Source organism: Prionailurus viverrinus, chromosome D1, assembly GCF_022837055.1.
Source record: "Prionailurus viverrinus isolate Anna chromosome D1, UM_Priviv_1.0, whole genome shotgun sequence".
NCBI classification, from domain to species: domain Eukaryota; kingdom Metazoa; phylum Chordata; class Mammalia; order Carnivora; family Felidae; genus Prionailurus; species Prionailurus viverrinus.
Genome location: NC_062570.1, coordinates 340,126 through 360,981, shown reverse-complemented (window position 1 = coordinate 360,981; position 20,856 = coordinate 340,126). Strand labels below are relative to the sequence as shown.

General features: G+C 49.9%; 1 pseudogene; it reads right to left on the bottom strand.

Moving 5' to 3' along the window:
* Positions 1-185: 185 nt before the first annotated feature.
* LOC125176336 (transcription cofactor vestigial-like protein 1) lies at positions 186-3,881 on the bottom strand (annotated as a pseudogene).
* Between the last annotated feature and the right edge of the window lie 16,975 nt (positions 3,882-20,856).

Sequence of the window (20,856 nt, the reverse complement as noted above, 5' to 3'; positions counted from 1 at the left end):
AATAGGGCATAGGTGCCAAGGCACAGAAGTGTAGAATTTTAGGGAGAACAGAAACTTGCCCCTGGTGCAATACTGTTTAGTGACAGAAAGAAAAAAAGGACAGTACAGTCTCTAGACCCTCTAGACTCACAGTAGAAAATCATGAGCAGGTTTGGGAAAAGGAATTCTCTTCTTCAGACCAAAATTCAATAAAAGAACACATTTCTTCTCTCTGGAGACTGGCTTTTTTCACTTGCAAGGTTGGCATTGGCAGATGCGCGATCTGGGGGGAAATGTATTTTCTTATAGTGGGCTGAGCTGGGAGGCAAGTTGAAGAGCAATCCCATGCTTCCGGCTATCTGGGCAGAGCTGCAGTCCTCCCACGCTGCAGATTCCTGAGGAGGGGCTAGGTATCAGTCTTGCTGGAGGAGGCTTAAGGGGGGCTCATATTTCCTATCAGGCTGGGTCTCTGGCACCACATGCCCACTGGAGTAGGTGTGAGAGTAGCCAGGCTCTGAGGAACTGGGGCTGGCTGGGAGGGGTAATGCCATGGCTTGCCAGACAGAACAGAGGGCCTCCCTGCCTGGGACATCAGGTACTGATCCATAGTTGTGAGACCAAGCCCACTGAAGCCGCAGTTGGTGGCACCATATGCAAAAATGCTTCTGGCTCTGGCTTTGTCCACTGAGGAGAGAAAAGCCATGGATTTGGAGGCATGTCACTGTCATTCCTCAAGGTCACATCTGCACCCTGGCTCAGTCGCTGGGGGCTCTTGACAAGGCTCAGAGCTCTGGAGAAGTGTCCATCCACTTCGTCACTGATGTCCCCTTGGAAATAGGAGACAAGGATGCACTGGGAATTCTACTTTTTATAGGTCTCTGCAGCTGGATATCAGTCTTCCCCATTTCTTCCCTTGTGAGGGACGCAGATAAAAGCTACGTGTGCCCCTGGGAGGTGGTGCCACACCACGTATTGGTCCCTGTGGGCCCCTTGGAGACGGCCACTGTGATTTCTTAGTCACTCACAGCAGCCAAGCACGTTTGATGAGGACCCTTGCATATGTTTGCAGGGAAGACTCATCACAGCCTCACTCATGGGCCTACACTTGCATATTTCAGGTATGCATACTGCCACACTGCCTCCCCAAGGGGGCATCATGGTAGGTAGAGTGTCAACAGTGAAGACGCCAAGAACAGGAAGAGGATTTCACTCCTTCTACCCTGACAGGGGTCTTCACTCTCTAATTGACTAATTCTTTGTTGTAGCCACCTTTGACCTTGGACAAGAGACCCTGCAGGCAAAGCATCCCCTGCTGGAACCCACATCACACCCTCAAGCAGCAAGGACTGTCCTGAGTCCCTGCCCAGGATTGACCCCAGGACAATGATGGGCCTGACCTCAGTACCCCCTGGCACACACCCATTGGCCTTCTCTCCCCCCTGCATGCACCCAGCAGCTTAACTGCCCCCTTGTACATACCCAGTGCCCCCTGCACTCACCTGTGGGCACCCCTGCACACACACACTTGCCCCCTCCCCACACGCACCTGCCTCCTACACGCACAAACCTTCCCCCACTGCATGCACCCATGTGCTCCTGAACGCACCAACCCCTCATCACTCACCCCAGGGGCCTCTGTCCCACATCTTCCTCTATTACCCCCTTGCCCTGGTTACAGGGTGCTATAGTTGGAGGGAAGAAATGAGGCCAAGTGCTCCTGGGGAGACCTGGTGCACCTGCAGAAAAATCCCGTGGCATCGCCTCCCAGGGAGGAAGAAGGGGTGCCCAGGCTTGCAGCAGGTGCGGCTGAGCCCCTGATGGGCCTGAGAGGCTGCACAACACAACTGAAGCCAGGGAAGCTCTCATCCAAGTTGGAACATGAAGAGGAGATTTTCCCTTGGGATCTTTCTGGATTCAGATCCTACATTGGTGGAGGTTTATCTCAGGGGAAAGCCCATGAGTGGAACTTCTGATTTGTTGTCCTATAATGTCCTCCCTGGAGGAACGTTCTGCATGAGTGACAAGATAATCCCACTGGCTGTGGGTGGCTGTGGGGCCTCCAGGAAGGTGCTGTTCTGACCTCAGCAATGTCCCTGCCCCCCTCCCACCCTCCATTCTCCTGGTGTCCATGAGACAAGCAGAGAAATGGAAGAGCTGGTGAAACTTTGGAAGAGGCCACATGCCTTTAGGTGCTTGGGACCATCAGACCTGATGCACACACGATTGCTGCTGTGAGTGTGGTCAGAGGAAATGCCCATGGACACTAAAAAGCTGTTGGCATGAATCATTATTAACAATCACAGAGTCTGCAGTTTCAGGGCCAAATCAGGTCCTCCTGAGACACACCAACATGTCTAATGGCCCTGCTGCCCATAAACGTTCACAGTGGCTGACAAGGCAATGTGCCCACCTGACTGACAGTGCCAGCACCTCTTGGACCCACCTGCTCAGAGCAACCTGGATGGCAGGGACCTGTTTCCAGGCTGGCCTTCCCCCACCCCACACAGAACCTGCTCTCCAGTTCTTCCCTGTTTCTGTGTCTCTCATTCCTTTTCCTCTGCCTTTGTGTCCCCAATCCCTAACTTCCTGCTGAGCATTCCTACAAGCTCGGGGGAAATGGGGTGGCCAAGAGAGACTCGCCACCGTCAATGAGTTTCAGGACATTCTGGCTATTTCCCCCAGGCCAAAAGACTGTCTCTCTGGGCACATCCTGGCTCTTTGCTGGCAATGAGGGCACTGTTTAAATCTTAATTATTTTAAAATAACAAGTATTGGTGAGGACGTGCAGAGAAAGAAACGCTCCTGCACTATTGGTGGGAATGCAAACTGGTGCAGCTACCTTGGGGAACAGTTTGGAGGTTCCTCAAAAAGTTAAAAACAGAGCCACCCGATGGTCCAGTAACTCCACTCCTGGGTATTTACCCAAAGGAAAGGAAATCACTGTTTGGAAGAGATCTCTGCACATCCATGTTCATGGCAGCATTGTTCACAATGGCCAAGTCATGGAAGCAAGTTAAGTGTCCATCCATTGATTGATGTACGTACGGAGGAATATCGCTCAGCTGTAAAAAAGAACGGTCAGATCTGGAGGATGTTATGCTGAATGAAATAAGCCAGACACACAAGGAGAAGGCTGTGTGGTGTCACTTACACGTGGAATCTGAAGAACAGGCAGAAGCTGAGCACAGAACGACCTGGTGTAGGGACAGGTCGGGATCAGTTGGCCTCATCATTGGTGGGGCACACGGTGTCAGTAATGCAGGAGGAACCCTGGAGACCTGGCACCCGGCACAGTGACCGGCTGACAGCGCTGTACTGTATGTGTGTGACCTCAGGTGCTATGACTACACACAGACAGTAACCGAGTGGGAAGGCAGGGCCAGAGCTTGGCTCAAGTCATCACGTCACTGATACGCATGCCTCACATCACTGTGCTGAACACCCTAAATAGATGCAGTTCTTACTAAAATGTTTAAAGTTTTAAAAGTAGAACAACTAGCCTGTGTGGAGATTTTGGGGGCACAGGTGCAAAGTGTAAGCCTCAGGCCCACGAGAATGTGTCTCCAGTACTCACTTTGATAGTTAAGGTGTCCTGAACTAGTGGTGCCACTACCTGCTCTCCAGGGACTCCAGGTAGATGGATAGAGGTGGGTCAACAGAAGGGCAGGGCCATCACCTTCTAGGACTGAAGCCACCTGTGAACCTGTCTGGTACACTGGGGGTGACAGGAAGGAGCGGACACCCCCATCCCATTCATCCCGGACATCTGCCTGCAGTGGACCATATGTCGACCAGATGTGCCGTGATTCTGCCTCAGCAGGTGCGTCACTTGTGCTGGTCTCTACACTGGTCTCCTCAGATGGGAGGTGGTCTAGGGGAACCTGCCTGGACCCCTTGTGCATGGGGAAGCTTGGAATTCACGACCCCTTGTGGTGATGCCTGGGGGCTTCCTGACAAGTGAAGAGCCCCTAGCACCCCACTCAGGTCTGCCGGGGCCCTGGGAAAATCAGTGGGGCCCCACTTGCCACATACAGAATCGTGCAGAACATTACATGCCTGTTGTTTCCATAAGGGCATTTCTGTGGTTTGGATGCTGGGGTGGGTGACCCTGACAAAGTCCAGTTGGGTGGTCCAAGCTTAGCTGCCCTTGGTGGCATACATCCCTCTGGCTCTCTTTCCAGCCCTGCCCTCCCCAAAGAAGCTTCTAGATGCTGGGAGGGCAGGCTGTGGGTGGTGGGCCAGGCGATGGGAGGGCAGGCTGTGGGTGGTGGGCCAGGCGATGGGTCTACTCTCTTTGCTCCAGCAGGCTCCTGGATCTCCAATAGCCTGAGATGTTTCTCTGTGCAGTGGCCTCAGCAGTTGCCCGAGACACAACATAATGACCCTGGTAAGCAGGGGCGGCCACCCTACTCTGCAGGGATCCATCCCAGGGCCCACCAGTGCTGTGGCCAAGACCTGGGCTGCAGAGGCTGGAACATGGCCTCCTCTGAAAGACATGCCACACACAGGCCAGGCCCTGTCTCTGTATCTCTCTCTCAGTCTGTCTCTGTCTCTATCACTCCATGTGGTCCCTCTGCTGGGTGCCCTCGGAATCCAGCTTGTCACATGGACACTACCCATGCAGGTGTCGCAAGAGAAGTGGGCATAGCTGCACAGCCTCCTCGATGGAAGCCTCAGGATTTGCATGGGTCACAGAGCCCACCTGGGGAGCTGTGGGGACCCAGGAGGAGGTCCACCATCTCAAAGCCCCACTCTGACCTCAGGACACAGCTATCTGGCCAGATCCTCTCTTGCCTGCACATGGACTTCACAATCCATAGGGTTGGCAGGCAGCCTCTTCCATCTGGAGTTGACACCCTCCAGCCCCCCTGCACCTGCCCTGTCTGCTGACGAATGATGTTTACAGGCCAAGGGATGAAAAACACAGAAGTTCAGCCGGGTTGGACAGGAATGAATGTTTGTGTGAAGTAACACAAAATCTGGCTATTTGGTAAAGCTATTTCCAGACAAGAAGTTTGGGCTGCAAATATGAGAAAGGCCATCTCAGAGGGGGGTCTTACATTAATGAAATTTAGTGGTGTCACTGAAGAAATAGAGCTGGGTCCAGAGCTGAATCATGCCCCCCAGCTAGACATGTCCTACCTCTGTTTCCATTCCCTGCATGAGGACTTTTAACCTTCATGCTGGCCACCTCCTAGTTACAAAATAGCTACCAGAGCTCCAGGCTTGACACCAACATCCCATGTTTGAAGGAAGGGGCCAGGGGGGAAAGCCGATGGAGTCTCCAACTGATTAAAAAAAATTTTTTAATGTTTATTTATCTTTGAGAGTGAGAGAGAGAGAGAGAGAGAGAGAGAGAATATGAGCAGGGGAGGGGCAGAGAGAGAGGGAGACACAGAATCTGAAGTGGGCTCCAGGCTCTGAGCTGTCAGCACAGAGCCTGATGTGGAGCTCGAACCCACAAGCCGTGAGATCATGACCTGAGCCTAAATCGGATGCTTAACTTACTGAGCCACCCAGGGGCCCCACTGATTTTTTTTTTTTTTTGCCTTGCAGGGTGCCATTCACTTCTTGGAATCAGTGGCAAAGGAAAGGGGCATTTTTGCTGTGACTAGTTTACCCCAAAGGAATGTGGGAACCCTCTCTTCTCAGAGTCAAGGGTTCTCTGCCTGCTACACAAATGCAGAATTCGATTCTTCTGGCAAGGAAAGAAGTGAGGAGCCAGTGAGTAGGAAGAAGACGGTGTCTTCCATGAGTGTGGGGTTGGGTGGGGAAGGTCCCAGATATGGCTTCTTATGTCAGGCAGGGCCTATGTTCAGAGCTCCTAAATAAGGTCAAATCTTGATTCTGTTTGGATTAGAGAAGGAAGAACATAGAAATGTGAGCAAGGAAGCCAACAGTAGCCCGTCATTTGAATCCCGCATCCCACACTTTGTCTTTGAAACAAAAGTGAGCCAAGGAGTTTGTGTCCCAACAAAATCCTGCTGAGGCATCGATGGTCTCACAGACCCTCTCTAGAGGATTAGTTGAGGCCAGACGGATGCAGGGAGGGCCAGCTGCAAGGACAACTTCTCCGGGAGCTCCCCCAAATGGGCATCAGCCCGCACATGGGACTCCCAGCTAATCTGGGTCAGAAACCTGTGCAGATGTGTCTGAGTCTTGACTCCACCTGTCAGCAGGGTCTCCCAGGCTGGTATGTTTCTCCCACCAGAACTGTGAAATCTTCTGTCACCATATACATTTGGGAAATGACAGGAACATCTCCTCAGCCTTCAACCCCAGCATGGATGGACATGGGGCAGCAAATGGCATGTGCACTGGGCAGGACCCAGCAACAGAAGCCAAGTGCAGATGTGAGTGTAAGTGGTTTGGCCACCAGGCAACCATCTGGCAGCTTCTTCTGGAGGGAAGCATTCACCTGGCCTATTAACCAGGACGAATGAAAATATGTGCCCTCCACCCCTGCCAAAGCCATCAGCCCCTGTCTGTATGATCACTTATCTGGACAATGAGGCCAGCATGCCCTGCCAGCCTGTTGGTAGTGGGAAAACTCAAGCCCTGGGGTATTAGAGACCCAGGTGCCTCTGCCCACCAGGAATGCTCCAGTCAGGGTGGGTTCTCTAACCAGACTTGATAGAACATACAGATTGCGTGCTTGTGTGGGGGACTCCTGACACTCAGAGCTGTGTCTCAGAGATTCATCTGTTTCCTGGCATGGACCCTTCCTTTTCCACGGCTGAGTGCAATTCCAGGTTACAGTAAATCTGTGAGCACTCGCGTATATGCCTTTTGGTCAACATGTTCCCTTAATTTGGTTGATCTGTACCCAGAAGAGTGACTGACAGGTTGGAGCACATGTGCCTTTCTGCCACCAATGGTGCTGTTGAACCAGTATCCAAAGCAGCTTTACCACTTCATGTCCCCACCAACTGCTCCACATCCTCACCAGCACACGGTATTGTCAACTCTAGAATTCTCTTGGGTGAGTAGTTTCCATGTACGTTTATTACTGTGCTAATTACACTAGAGTGTTGGGGGCGGTTCCTAATTTGGCACGCCCATCTACTTCCCCTTCCTTAATGTAGTACACTTGTAGCTGGGTACCTGAGCACTCAGCTAGTGAGTGCACATCCCAGCTTCCCTTGCAGCTGCAAGCAGCCCCATGGCTAAGTTCTGGTCAATAGTATGTGACAGAGCTGATGTATGCCACTTCCTGTCCCAGTGAATCTGTGAGCCTACCCTTCCCCCCTGCAGGTGGATGACAGCCACGCTGCCCACAGTCTTCCTGTCCATCTCTGGCAATGTTAGGTAACAAGTAAAGAGATGTACACCTTTATTTAGCCACTTTATTTCAGATCTCTTTATTATTGCAGCAGACGATGGCCCCAAAGGAATGCACCGTGATTTCACATTCACCCTCTGGCTCTATCTAACACATTAGGACCTGTGCTGGTTCTGTCTGTTCAGCACCATTTTTTTTGCCAGGGTTCTGCTCCCACCCAGACCCAAGATTCTGTTATATGATGGACACATCCTGCCATAGGCTCAGGCAGGTGACCCAGGTCTGACCGGTTGTGACTTCCCATCCTATTCAGGATGGGGCCAGAGCCATGACTAGGGTTAGGATTTGGCCCCAGGAGGTGTCAGGGGCTCAACCACCAGCACTGCAGTGAAGGTTGAGTTGAGGGCATGTGTTAGGCTGTGGGTCAGAGTTAGGGTTTGGGTTCAGGAGCCAGACAATTGGGTGGGCCAGGGTTAGGTGTGGGTTCAGGATCTGCTCCTCCAACTCCATCCCAGCCTTGGGAATGTCATGGCAAAATTCTGGGTTCCTTGCTGAAATAGTTTGCTCTGGTTCTTGGCCCCAAATTCCTTCTTTCCTCAGACATAAAAGGTGGGCCCCCTCAGGGCAAGTGCCATGGCTAAGGTTAGGGTGAGATCCCAGAAGGCAGCAGGGTCCAAACCACCAGCAGTGCAGTGATATCCCTGGAGGGCTGAGTTGAAGGCACATGCTACAGCACTGGTCTGGCTTTGAGTTTAAGTTCAGGGGTCTGCCATCGTGTGGGCCAATGATAGGTTTTGGGTCAGGAGCCACTACTGCAGCACTATCCCAGCCACGAAAATGTTGTGGCAAGCTTCTGAGTTCCTTGCTGAATAATTCTGCACAGGTCATGGACCCCATATCCATTCTTTCCTCTGACCTAGGAGGTGTGGAACCCCCTTTGGGCCAGGCCGTGGCTACGGTTAGGGTTGGTCCTGGAAGGCAGCAGGGGTCGAACCACCTCCCTTTCCTTGATCGCCAAGGAGGGCTGAGTTTAGGGCATGTGGTAGGATGTGGGTCAGGTTAGGGTTTAGGCTCTGGGGGTGGCTTATGGTTTGGCCAGTGTTAGGTTTTGGCTCAGGATACCCTTCTACAGCTCCATACCAGTTGTGGAAATGTCATGGCAAAATTTTTGGGTTCCTTGCTGAAAGATTCTGCACTGCTCATTGCCCTCAAAGCTTTTCTTATCTCAGCCTAAAAGATGGGCTCCCTAGGGCAAGTGCAATGGCTAGGGTTAGTGTTAGGTCCAAGGAAGCGCCAGGGGCCCAACCACAATCAGTGCAGTGATCTCCCTGGATGCCTGAGTTGAGGCTGTGTGTTATGGGGTGTGTCAGGCTTAGATTTGAGTTCAGTGGCTGGATGATTGTGTGAGCCAGTGTTAGGTTTTGGCTCTGGATCCCCTTTGGCCACTCCATCCCTGCTGTGGAAATACCATGGATATTTTCTGGGTTCCTTGCTGAGTATTCCTGCACCAGTAATGGGCCACCAATCTGTTCTCTTCAGACCTAGGAGGTAGGTCCCCTTAGGGGAACAGCCTTGGCTAAGAAGTGGCCCCGGGAGGTGGTCGGGGCTGAACCACCACCAGTTCAGTGATCTCCAGGAGGGCTGAGTTGAGCACACATGTTAGGCTGTGGGTCAGGCCTAGGCTTCAGGCTCAGGGAGCAGCCAGTTGTTTGGGCCAGGGTTAGGTTTAGGCTCAGGATCCCTATCTATAGCTCCATAGAGGCCATGGAAAGGTCATGGTACAATTCTGGGTCTGTTGCTGAATAATTCTATGCTGGTCATGGGCCCCTCTATCATTTATTCCTTAGATATAAGAGATGGGCCCCTTTAAAGCCAGAGGGAGGTGGCAGTGACAGTGGCCAAATAGCCAGCAGGGCAGTGATCTGCCCGGAGGGCTGAGTGGAGGACCAGCATTAGGGTGCGTGTCAGGCTTAGAATCTAGGCTCATGGGTCTCTTGATGATGTGGGCCAGGGTAAGGTTTTGGCACAGTATCCCCATCTACAGCTCCATCGCAGCCATAGTAATGTCATGGTGATATTCTGGGTTCTTTGCTTAATAATTCTGTGCCAGTCATGTGCCCCAAATTCATTCTTTTCTCACATCTAATAGGTGGGCCCCTTGGGGCTGAGCCTCGGTGTAGCTTATCCCCTGAAGGGGCAGGTGGCTTTCCCATCTAGGGCAACCCATGGGGCCTCACCCCAGATGAGAAGCTTTCCTGACAGTGGTCCCTCATAAAGGAAGTAAGAGCTTAGAATGCCTTCTCAGTCCATGTGTGCTCAGGCCTAGAGCCTCCCAGGAGCTAGGAGCCAAGCTTTGGGGCATCTCTCTGTAACCTCCTTTCCTTGGAGGACTTCTTGTTTTTGAAGTTGACTGCATCAGGTTCCCTCTCCTGGTTTAGCCACTGTGGGCCAGCTTGTTTTCCTGTTTTTTTTTTAAATGTTTATTTTTAAGAGAGAGAGCGAGAGAGAGAGGAGAGAGAGCATGCACGAGAGGGTGGGGGTGCAGAGAGAGAGGGAGACACACAATCCGAAGCAGACTCCAGGCTCTGAGGTGTCAGCACAGAGCCCAACACGGGGCGGGGCTCAAACCCACGCACCATGAGATCATGACCTGAGCCTAAGTCGGATGCCCAACCAACTGACCCACCCAGGTGCCCCTTGTTTTCCTGTTTAACACCTTTGGTTCATTTCATTAACTTATCAGTAGTGGGAAATCCTGGGTTCCTAAACCAGAGGCCAGGTACTTTCATGGGCGTGGTCTTCCCCTGCCCCACTGGTTGGCGGTTCCCCCTCGAGCCCAATGAAGGCTGCTCTTCCCTGGGGGGTCTGAGGTCTCCTTGAAGGCTCCTAATTGCTGTTACCTCCAGGCTCCTCCCTAAACATCACCACCTGTCAGTTGTTTGGTCTCTGAGAATGTTCCTTCGTGATCAGTTCCCTGTTGCCAGCAGAGCCTGGAGCCCAGAAACAATGTTGCAACCCCCCTCCCCCAATCCTGTTTAAAGAATAGAGAGATTGGTTTCAGTACAAACCATTTATACAGATAGCAAGGTAGAAGCTATTCTGCCTTCTCAAAGAGAGGAATTTTGTTTGTAAACTCCAGACCCAGAAAATTGACTTTGGCCAACATGAGATAATTATCTGTCCTCCTGAAGCAGAATGTTCTTTCTCTGGAGCCCCGCCTGGCCGTGGGCCTTCCTCCACTTTGCTGTGGTGCAGGGGGCAGGGCTCACAGGCTCGCTGGGCAGGGCTCTTGCAGAGCATGGGATGAGGGGATGCAGCATGAGAGAGGGAAGCTAGTTCTGAAAGCCTCAGTCTCCTCCCTGTGCCTTCACAGTGGGAGACTGAACATTCACCTCAGCATTGTGCCCACTGGGAAGAAACATCACCACGGAGACCCCCTTCCACTTCTGTACAGGGCACACACTGTCTCTTGTTTCTCTGTTTCTCAAGGGTGTCCGGGCCCCTGAAGAATCTCTCAGGACTGCATCCTGGAATCACCCTGCGAAGCTCAGAGTCCTCAGGCAGTGTCACCCGCCCTTCTGTGCATGTTGTGCTGCTTCTGATATATCCAGGAAGTTTGAGAATTACGCTAAGACCAGGTTGGGGAGGGGAGCAGCACCACCGTGCCATTTGGCCTGGGCTCTGGAGACACCCCTCCCCTCCCACCTCATCATCTGCATGTTCTGTGGGATGTTGGCGTAGGGGGCATCCTGGCTTGGGGTGACACACCCCAGGACGGTAGAGAGCAGGGTCTGGCTTAGGCTGGGGCCTGACCATGAGTCCAGGCAGTGCAGAACCTTGCCCAAGGGTCTGCATGAACCCCTCAATCTTCTCCCCATGGGGACGGGAGGCATTTATTTGTGCACCCCCCGCCCCCACCCTCAATGAGTAATGAGCCCAAGATCAAGATGCCCATAGATCAGGTGTTTGTGCGAGCATGTTTCCTGGTTCACAGACAGCTCCTCTTTGCTGTGTCCTCACTTGGGCGAGGGGTGAGTGAACTTTGTGGGGTCTTTTGTAAGGGCCCCACTCCCATCCATGGAGGATCCATCCTCCTCAACTAAGCACCTCCCACAAGCCCCACCTCCTAACACCATCATCTTGGGTGCTGGGATTCTAACACGAGCTTGGGGGGCACACGACCATTCAGACCATAGAGGTATTGCATCTCCAGACTCATTGCCAGCTGTCTCACAAAGGGGTCTCCACCTTCCATAGACACTGCCTTTGAAGTCCCAGATGAACCTGTCCTCTCTTCTGTGCAGTCATGTCTTTAAAGCCACAACCTTCCTTGTAGCCTCTCTGTTGGGGGTCAAGCTGCTGCACTGGCATATATTTCAGGTACGATGTAGGCCAAATGTTCATCTGCACACTCAGGGCTGTGCAGGTATGCTGTGACAAGGCATACTTGTCCCCATGCCTGTCTGATGGAGTCAGTGTATGCCATTTGCCCTGGGCCCTTCCAGGTGTGGGACTCCTGCTCAGACTTGAGCTCTGGTCCCCACAAGCAGGAAAGGCTAATGTGTCAGAGTGAGACTGGGCACGTTAATGTTTGCACCCCTGGATTCAGGTAATGTGCTCGTTTGTCTCATTTATTTAACGAACTTTGTGATTCCAGCATACTGATTGGTCGATGAGCCTTTGTGGTCCATGACCTCTGGGGTAGCTTGTCCGGCAATGCACCTGGCAGAGACAAAGCGGTGTCTTCACCACCTCCTCCAGCTGCAGCTCCTCCCGGTGCTCCAGAGGTGGAAGGAGACTTCCTGCCTGCCTTCGAAGGACTGTGCAATTATGGAGGCAACTGGCCCTAGCAAACAAACCCTGTGTTCTCCTTCTTTGAGTAGGACACAAGATCTGGGCTGGCCCAGAAACAGCTGTTCCTCAGGAGATTAAATGTCACCTGGTGTGTGGGGCTGTAGCCTCTGTAAGATCAAACATTTTGGGTAACAAGAGTTAGGCATAGCCAGTTGCTCACATAGGTGCATGTGACCGTGTGACATGTGTGTGGATAACTCAGACATCCAGGAGGCCCTAAGTAGCCACACGATGTCCAGACAGTCACCGTGATGGCATGACTTTGCATGCAAGGGCAGCCCTCAGGCACCACCTCCTGACTGCTGGCTCTCTTCTCTGCTGTGTTATAAAAAGTGAAGCTGCAGGATGGCTGGAACATAGACCATGGAAGGTAGGAGGTGGTTGCTGTTGCAGGAGAGGCATGCTGGCAGCAGTGACATGAGCAAGAATGGGGAAACCGTGAGCAGCAGATCCAAGAAATAAAAAAGCCAGTAGATGGGGCAGGGGTGTCAGGGCTGCTTCCTTGGGAACATCATTGCTTTATGGTTCAATGAGCCATGGTCTGGTCTTGCAGACGTGTGTGCCAAAGCCCCAGTGGGACCTGGGATCGCCCAGGCATCTCTACCGTGTGCTCGTCAGCCATAACTCAAGCTTGTATCCTTCTCACCTTCTCAGGATCAAGGGTATCATTGGTCCTTGCAAAGTACATCCTGTGTCTTCACAAGTTTGCAAACATCACAGTTTGCAAAGGGATGACGCTGGGGACCTGGATTCCCAATGCAGTACTTTCTGACTTCAAGATGTCTATTCATTGGCAACCTGGTGAATTTTGTAAATAGGACCCATGTTTGTTAATTCAGCTGCATCAAATTAATAAGATCAAATAAGGTCCTTTCATAATACATTAGTTGACATCAAATCCGATGAGATACTTCTGAAAATCTCAGTTGACCGAGAAGGCTTTTCCAGAAAATGAGCCCTGACTCGTGGAGCAGCAACTTAAAGATTTGTCTTGTAGTTGAGACCCTCCTGTAAGCTCCCCTCCCATGGCTTGTGTCATGTCTGCTGCTGCTGCCAAGTGGGGATCAGCCCTGGGTTGGCCTCCTTTCCATGACATTGTACTTGGCCTCAGCACAAGCAGATGGACTGCTGGCATGGAGGCTGGAACTGGGAACTAACAGAATCTGATCCCAGGTGTAATTTCTAAGGGGATCCAGTATGCAGAGCAGAGCCACCAGGTATTCGGGGCTGCTATAGAGAGATATCCATAGTTTTGGAACAACCCCTGTACACCCCGATTCCACTTTCTCCTGCCACTAGCAGATACTGAGAAATGCCATTACCAGGTCAGTGAGGGACCTCAGCCCAGGGACGTGGAGGGCAGCATGTTGTCCCCAGCTCTGACTGCTCCCCACTGTGGACCCATCCATGGCAGCATCAAGACATCTTTGGCCTCAACCACTGTGTCAGGAAAACACCTGAAAAAGTTAATCTCAGCATTTATTTCCAAGGTTCCAAGCCACATCTGAGGAAGGAAAGATCAGCAACAATGCAAAGAGAGCCCCTTAGCCCAGCCCTGCTCACCAGCCCTGAGGTCCAGGGGTGAAGTTCAAGGGTCCAGAGGGAAGGACCTATAGGGTTGAGTAAGACAGTCTCCTCAGCATTGATTCCACAGGGTGTCACTTTCTTGGCTTATCCCCATCCAGCCCACAGATATCCAACAGAATATGTGGGCTTTCTGGAAACTTGAGGGCTGTAGTGGGTGGTGGGGGCATTCTAGGCCTGTGTTTTTGAGGAAAGATGCCACATGGTTAAGACCCCAGGCTTGGTGCTCTGGGAGTGGGCCAGCTGTAGGTGTGTTCAGAGGTCATGGCAATGCTCAGGGCTGTGTGGTCATTGGTGGGCCTGGGGTCAGTGGGCCCCCTGCAATGCCCTTCCTGCACATAATGGGGCTTTTCTGTCTCTGTAACCCCAGTGACTGGCTGGGGCCTGTGCCAAGGTAGGCACTTAAAAGATATTAAAAATAGAATATTATAACTGGTCCAGCCCAGTATGCTGCTCCCTCCTACCCATGCCACTCTGGTATCTCCTTTGATGCCTGCTTGGCTTGATGTATCTGGAGGACTAGTGCCTGGGCATAAGCTGTGCCCATCAGTGGTCAACAAGAATTCCTTGAATGCCTGATGTGTTAAGGAACTTGTCTGATCCCAATGTGAAGGGTGAGGAGACAGTTGCTGGGGTTGGGGGTTCAGAGTGAGCAGGGGAAGAGATCGGATTCACTGGCTGGAATCCCCCAAGACTCTGATACTTGGAGGGGCCCAGAGATGGTGTTCGTGGGTAAGGCATGAACCTTCATTCCAGCCCACTTTATCCCTCTCTGGCCCACCTTTCAGAAGTCTTCATGGGAGGGCCCCCTTGTAGGTAAAGGCTGATATGTCTGATGACCAAAGTGTCACCTGGATCACATACTTGGGCAAGGGGTTCCCGATCAGGATTCTGACCCTAAACAATGAGATGCATGTGCAAACTTGGAACACCCCTCCCCAGGATAACATCCTCAGTGAGGACTGAGAGAAGGAGCCCCCTGGCACGGAAGTGGGTGTTTGGTCCTCGTGCCCTCAGAGCAGGGCCTTTCCCATGTGCGAGGGAGGCAGTTGGGGTGCTGTTGTCTATCATTTCCCCACTGTCTGGTCCTTGCCTTTCCCCACAGGGGCCCTTGCAGGAAAATCTTCTTAGGGTTCATCCCTTTCAGTTGCCCTCTTCCTTCACTCATTGAGGAAAGTTCTCAAGCACATCCTTTGTAAAACCATTGTTTCAGAGTTGGAAACATCACCAGGAGACACCTGAGCCCAGTGTTGTCTTTGCTGATACTTAATCAGGGGAGCTTAGGAGGAAATCAGAACCACTGAAGGTCCCGCCAATGTCCTCCCTGGGAATGAATCCCATCAGGACACCAGGGCTCATTGACTTCAGGGCAGCCCTACCCTCTGTACTGGTGCTCCTCCTTCCTCTTAGCTCTTGTGGGTTTTCCATCAGTTGTTGTGCGGTGTGTAAGAGGTCTGGTGTTACACTTGGGGCTGTCCAGTGTTCCCAGCACCATTCACTGAAGAGACTGTCTTTTCACCATTGCATATTATTGGCTCCTTTGTTGTGAATTAATTGACCACATATGTGTGGATTTGCTTTTGGACTGTCCATTCTGCTCCATTGGTCTTTCTGTCTCTTAGCCCATAGCATACTGTTTTGGTTACTGTAGCTTTGTAATATAGTTTCAGATCAGGGAATGTGATGCCTCCCGGCTTGTTCTTCTCTATACAGATACTTTGGCTATTCATGGTCCTCTGTGGTTTCATGCACCTTTTAGGATTTCTCTACTTCTGTGTAAAATGGTACTAGAATGTTGATCAGGAGGGATTACATTTGTACATCACTTTGGGTAAAATGACAATCCTATAATATTCATTTTTATAATCCAGGAATACATAATATCTTTCCATTTCTTCATCAATGTCTTATCATTTTCATGGTATAGGTTTTTCTCGTCTGTGGTAAGGTTTTTTCCTAATTGTTTTCTTAACTTCTCTTGATGGTTCATTATGAGTTTGTCCAATGTAATGATTTTTGTATCTTGTTTTTGTATCCTACAATTTCACTGAGTTTGTTTATGTAACTTTTTTTTAGTTTTGTTTTTTTGTGGAGTGATGTGGTGGAAGATGGGAAATCAAAATGGCGTGTTTCTACCATATCCTAGGTCATCCACAACCTCCACAGCATCATGGCCACTAATATAATTTTACCACAAGGTCCTTTAGTAATATGTTGCACCTTGTGAACTATGTCCCGGTAGGGTTTGGCCTCCACCATGAAGCTTGATGTGTTCTACACTTCTCTGGTATGTTACTAATATGGTTGTTTTGAGAAGTAATGTAGTTTCCATGAATTTCCAACATATAGAAAGTCTGCAATAGCAGTAGAAATACTCTTTATCGCTACACTCAGCTTCACCAGCTATCATTTTACACAGTTGCCCCTTCTTATGACATACTTCTTTGTTTTTTACTCGAAACGGGACATCTTCCCCAGGAACTGTCATAGAACTCCCAAACACGGAAATCATTATGGTTTCTTCATTGTAATCTAATCCAGACGCAACTGCAACTGTCATCACCTGCCTGAACTCTGTGACAATGACTCCTCCTGTTGTGACCCACTTTACTGTTCTTGAGACTTTCACTCACTTCACAACCGTGATGGATTTAAAGATCACAGAGGGCTCCAATCTGGGCAGCCTTTCCTGTGTGGCTTCTGTAATTTAGTATGTTTTCAATCTTTGTTCGTGTTGTGACATGTTTGAGTACTTCAGTCATGACTTTAATTGTGGTTAAATTTACAAAACATAATAGTGACCATTTAAAAGATTTTTTAAAGTTTTTAAAAGTTTTTAAATGTTTATTTATTTTTGAGAGGGAGAGAGCGAGAGAGCGAGAGAGAGAGAGCAAGCGAGTGAGCCTGGGTAGTGGAAGGGCAGAGAGAGAGAGAGAGAGACAGAATCTGAAGCAGGTTCCAGGCTTTGAGCTGTTGGCACAGAGCCCAACATGGGGCTCGAACCCACAAACTGTGAGATCATGGCCTGAGCCTAAGTTGGGCACTTAACTGACTGAGCTACTCAAGCGCCCCTAAAAGATTTTAAGTCTAGAGTTGTATGCCACTAAATATATTCCCATTGTGCACAAATCACCATATTTCGCCTTGAGAATGTTTAAATTTTGACCAAGTGAAAGTCTGTGTATATTAAACATTAACTCCCCATTCTTCTTTCCCCATCTGCCTGGAAACCATATTTTACTTTTTTTGGTGAATTTGATCACATGAATCAAATTATTTTGGATACCCCAAACAAGTAGAATCTTATAATATTCTTTTCTGTGATTGGTTTATTACTCTTGCGTAGTGAATTGATGGTTCATCCATATTGTAATATGAATCAGTACTTTAGTCCTTTGCATGGCTGGGTAATATTCCACTGTGTATACATCACCCATTCACTCTTCAATGGTCAGGTTAGCCTTTTGACTATTGTGCATGATGGGGCTACAAATCTTGGAGAAGAATTACAGAGTGAGTCCCTGCTTCCAAATATTTGGGGTATACACCCTGAGGTATATTAATTAATTGTATTTTTAAGATATTGAGGAACTCCCATTCAGTTTTCCTCAGTAGCTGTACAAATTTATTTCATTTTTTGATATGTTGGAAGAACATTTCAGTTTATGGATCTACCCCATGTTGTATGTTCATTTACCCTTTGTGGCATGTTTGCATATTTTGTACCATTTTCCAATTGTGAATAGTATTGCTGTGAATGTTTATGTTGGCTTTGGTTGTGATAATGGTTCTGGTTGATGATGTGTGCATCATGGTATATGGCTTATAGATTATGGTTTTAGGATTCTATTGTTTAATGGTGTACAGTTTTGGGTTTGTGGCATATGGCTTTGTGTTCACACGCCGTTATGATTTGGGTGTTTTTGTGTGAGGAGGTGGGAAGAAGAGTGTTATTGGGTTTGAGATGAAATATTTCTTGTGGGTGAGTGGATGAGGGGGTAAGCTGGTGGATGTTTGTAGGGGAGGGTTTAGGAGGTTCAGTGGGTGGTGTGGGGGGGGAGCTAGTGGGTTCAGAATTTGGAAGTGATGGTTTAAGGGTGAGTGAGTGAGGGTCTGAGAGGGTAATTGTTTAGGTGGTAAGGGGGTGACAGTATTTGGGGTGGGTTTAGAAGGTTTTGAGGATGAGTGCTTATTAGTTGAGAGATTAGAGGGATAAGGTGGTAATGGTTTAGGGAATGAGGGTTTAGGATATGAGGATAGGAGTTAGGGTGAACCTTGAGTCATTGGAGATAATGGTTAATGTGTTTAGGCTGGGGTGGTGGAAGATGCAAGGAGAACCCAGTTGTCCAGAGGACTCATTAGGGAGAGCACTAGACTGATTAACTGGAGTTTGTGGGTTGCAACCTAGAGGTAGTGTTGGAGAAATGAATAAAGTAATGTACCAAAGATGGCCAATGGGACTAAAACAAGCTCTGGTCTCTATCTTAGAGACCCTCTCCTGGGTTCTTCTTGCCCTGTTTGCCTTGTGCGCGAAAACTCACACAGATATGGAAACTGACAACTATAAATTACCCTTCCCACTTGCATTCGGGGCTCAGATCTTTGGAGAAACAGTCTCCTCCTCTGAGCCCGCTGGTATTAAATAAATCTCCAATCCACCAAGACCTCTGAGTGCCCCTTGGTTTTTCCACCAGCATTCCAGCCTGGTTCTGTAACATATTTGGCTCCCTGACCAGGAAAACCAACTGCGCTGGCCCATGGTTGCCACCGGTTTGGAAGAACAGCGAGGTGGTGATGGAGTGAAGAAACAGCAAAGGAGAAAGTGCCCCCTGCCTGAATTTCGTCAGTCTCCTGTCCAGCTGTCTCTGGCCAGCCCCGCTCTGCTGTTCCCGCCGGGTTCAAAGAGGCCTGGTAGGTGGGGAACTGGACTCAACGTCGGAACCAGTAAGGCCAGAGCCCCAAAGTAGTGAGGCCCACCCAAAAGGGTGGAAGGGGGACCTGATCACTGCCTGGAGACCTGAGTGATCTCACAGGTAGAAAATTTTGCAGGAGGGAATGTAATAGCCTCTGCTGTGTGTGTGTGTGTGTGTGTGTGTGTGTGTGTGTGTGTGTGTGTGAATGTGTGGCTTGGCGAGGCTTGCCAGTCGAGTTCGAGTTTGTGGCTCCATGGACGGGCACCCTTAAGGTCCCCAAAAGTCTATGGAGTCTGAGTGGGCTCACCTACATTGCAGTGAAAAGCATACAGTCCAGGGTGGCATCAGATTAGACTCCAGTCACAAGTTACAAAGCCGAATCCACTATGGCCAAGCCTCACCTAAAGTTTCCCACGGGAACGCAACCAGTGGAGTATCTGATTGGTCCTCTCATCTGAGGGGATACCCTCCCTTTGTCTGTCTCCATGACACTGAACACGAGAAAGGAATTAATAATGGGATCAAAACAGAGTAAGCCTACGATTTTAGAGGTCATGCTCAAAAATTTTAAAAAGGGTTTTTCAGGTGATTATGGGGTAAAAATGACACCTGGGAAGTTAAGGACCTTTGTGAACTAGAATGGCCCATATTCGATGTAGGATGTCCCTCGGAAGGGACATTAGATGCTCAAGTAGTGCAGCAGGTTTGGCTGATGGTCACTGGGAACCCAGGTCACCCTGATCGATTTCCATACATCGACTCCTGGCTTGAAATTGCCCCAAATCCTCTCCCTTGGGTGCGATTCATCCATAGCAAGCAGAGATAGGCAAAGGTTTTAGCTGCCTTATCTGGAGACTCACCCAGGGAACCACAGAAGCAACCCACCACTTCCCTAGTGTTTGCAGGAGACCCAGAAGAAGATCCCATCTTTCCGCCACCTTATGACTCACCGTGCTCCCTCCCCCCTGCCCCTGTGCTTTAAACTCCTCCTCTGTCTGTCTCTCCTCCAGCCCTGGATGTGCTGCCCATCTTTCCTCCCTTCACAGACCCAGAGAACCCTCCCCCACAAGGACCAGTGGCCAGATTGTGCCCTCAGTCAGGCACAGACACTCTCCAGATGCCCATCCACATCCACAGGTACCAAGAGGCTCTCCTCCAGGGGATCAGAGCAGGGGCAGAGAAGCCCATGAATAGGCCCAGCAGCAAGGGGATTCCCCCAGGGATTATTATGAGAGGCTATGTGAGGCTTACACCCTGTTTGCTCCAGAGGCACAAGAGAGCCACAACAGAAGGATGGGGAAGGTCTACCCGCCAAAAGGTGTAAGGCCCAGAACCTCCTTAGCAAGGGGTCAGTGAGACTACTGCAAGGAGAAAGGACATGAAAAGAATAAATGTCACAACCAGGGAAAGTCCCGGAAACCCAGCCGATATCAGGAGGAACCTCGAGAAGGGGACCTTATTGGTCTGGCCGAGATAGAATCAGACTGAAGGGGACACTGACTCTCTCTCCCTCTTCCTCTGCCTAATGGATGTGAGGGATTCTCCCTCATTTCCCAGGTTAACAGCTATAATTGGAGCCAAATGTGGTTAGTCTACCTCGGGATGGGGACTTTAAGGAATGTTCCCAAGCAGTTTCTGAAACTCCATTTGTTTTGGGGAAATTCCCGGTCTTCTCTGGCCTGATGTGGACTCCATATTTCCACTTTGGTGGAAAAAACATGGCGTCTGCTCCTCTCTCTGAGTTAAGGTTTTGAATTAGGTTTTCTTTCTCTGCCTTTTACTGGCACCTTGCCTCTTCTGCCTTCCCCTCCCCCTGCTGTTTCTGCACCAACTTGGGTGTGGTCTACATAACTGGTTCCTTTATCCTCCTCAGTGCCTCAGGCACCATTGGCTTCTCCTCCCATTCTCAAGGTCAAGGAGTAAAGTGCATCCTCTTGGACATCTAGGTCTTTTCCAAATAGAATGAATTGCTAAAGCTTTGATTACTGAACATAGGTTGTATTTTTAACTTCTTATTGCAGAGAAATTAAGGCTATTTGGACCTATTGGAAAACATGCTTTGTACTTAATTGGTTGATGAATTTACCATCTAAGAAAAATTCTGGTGTAAATACCTCTCAGTTGGTTACTAAGTCCTCAATTGGAGACTAAGTTTTCCTAAGAGTTAAAATTCTGCTAAGTGTACTTAAGACTGATGGAAATAGGGAAAGCAACCCTGTATGTAGGAAAGTAGGAGGTATGTAA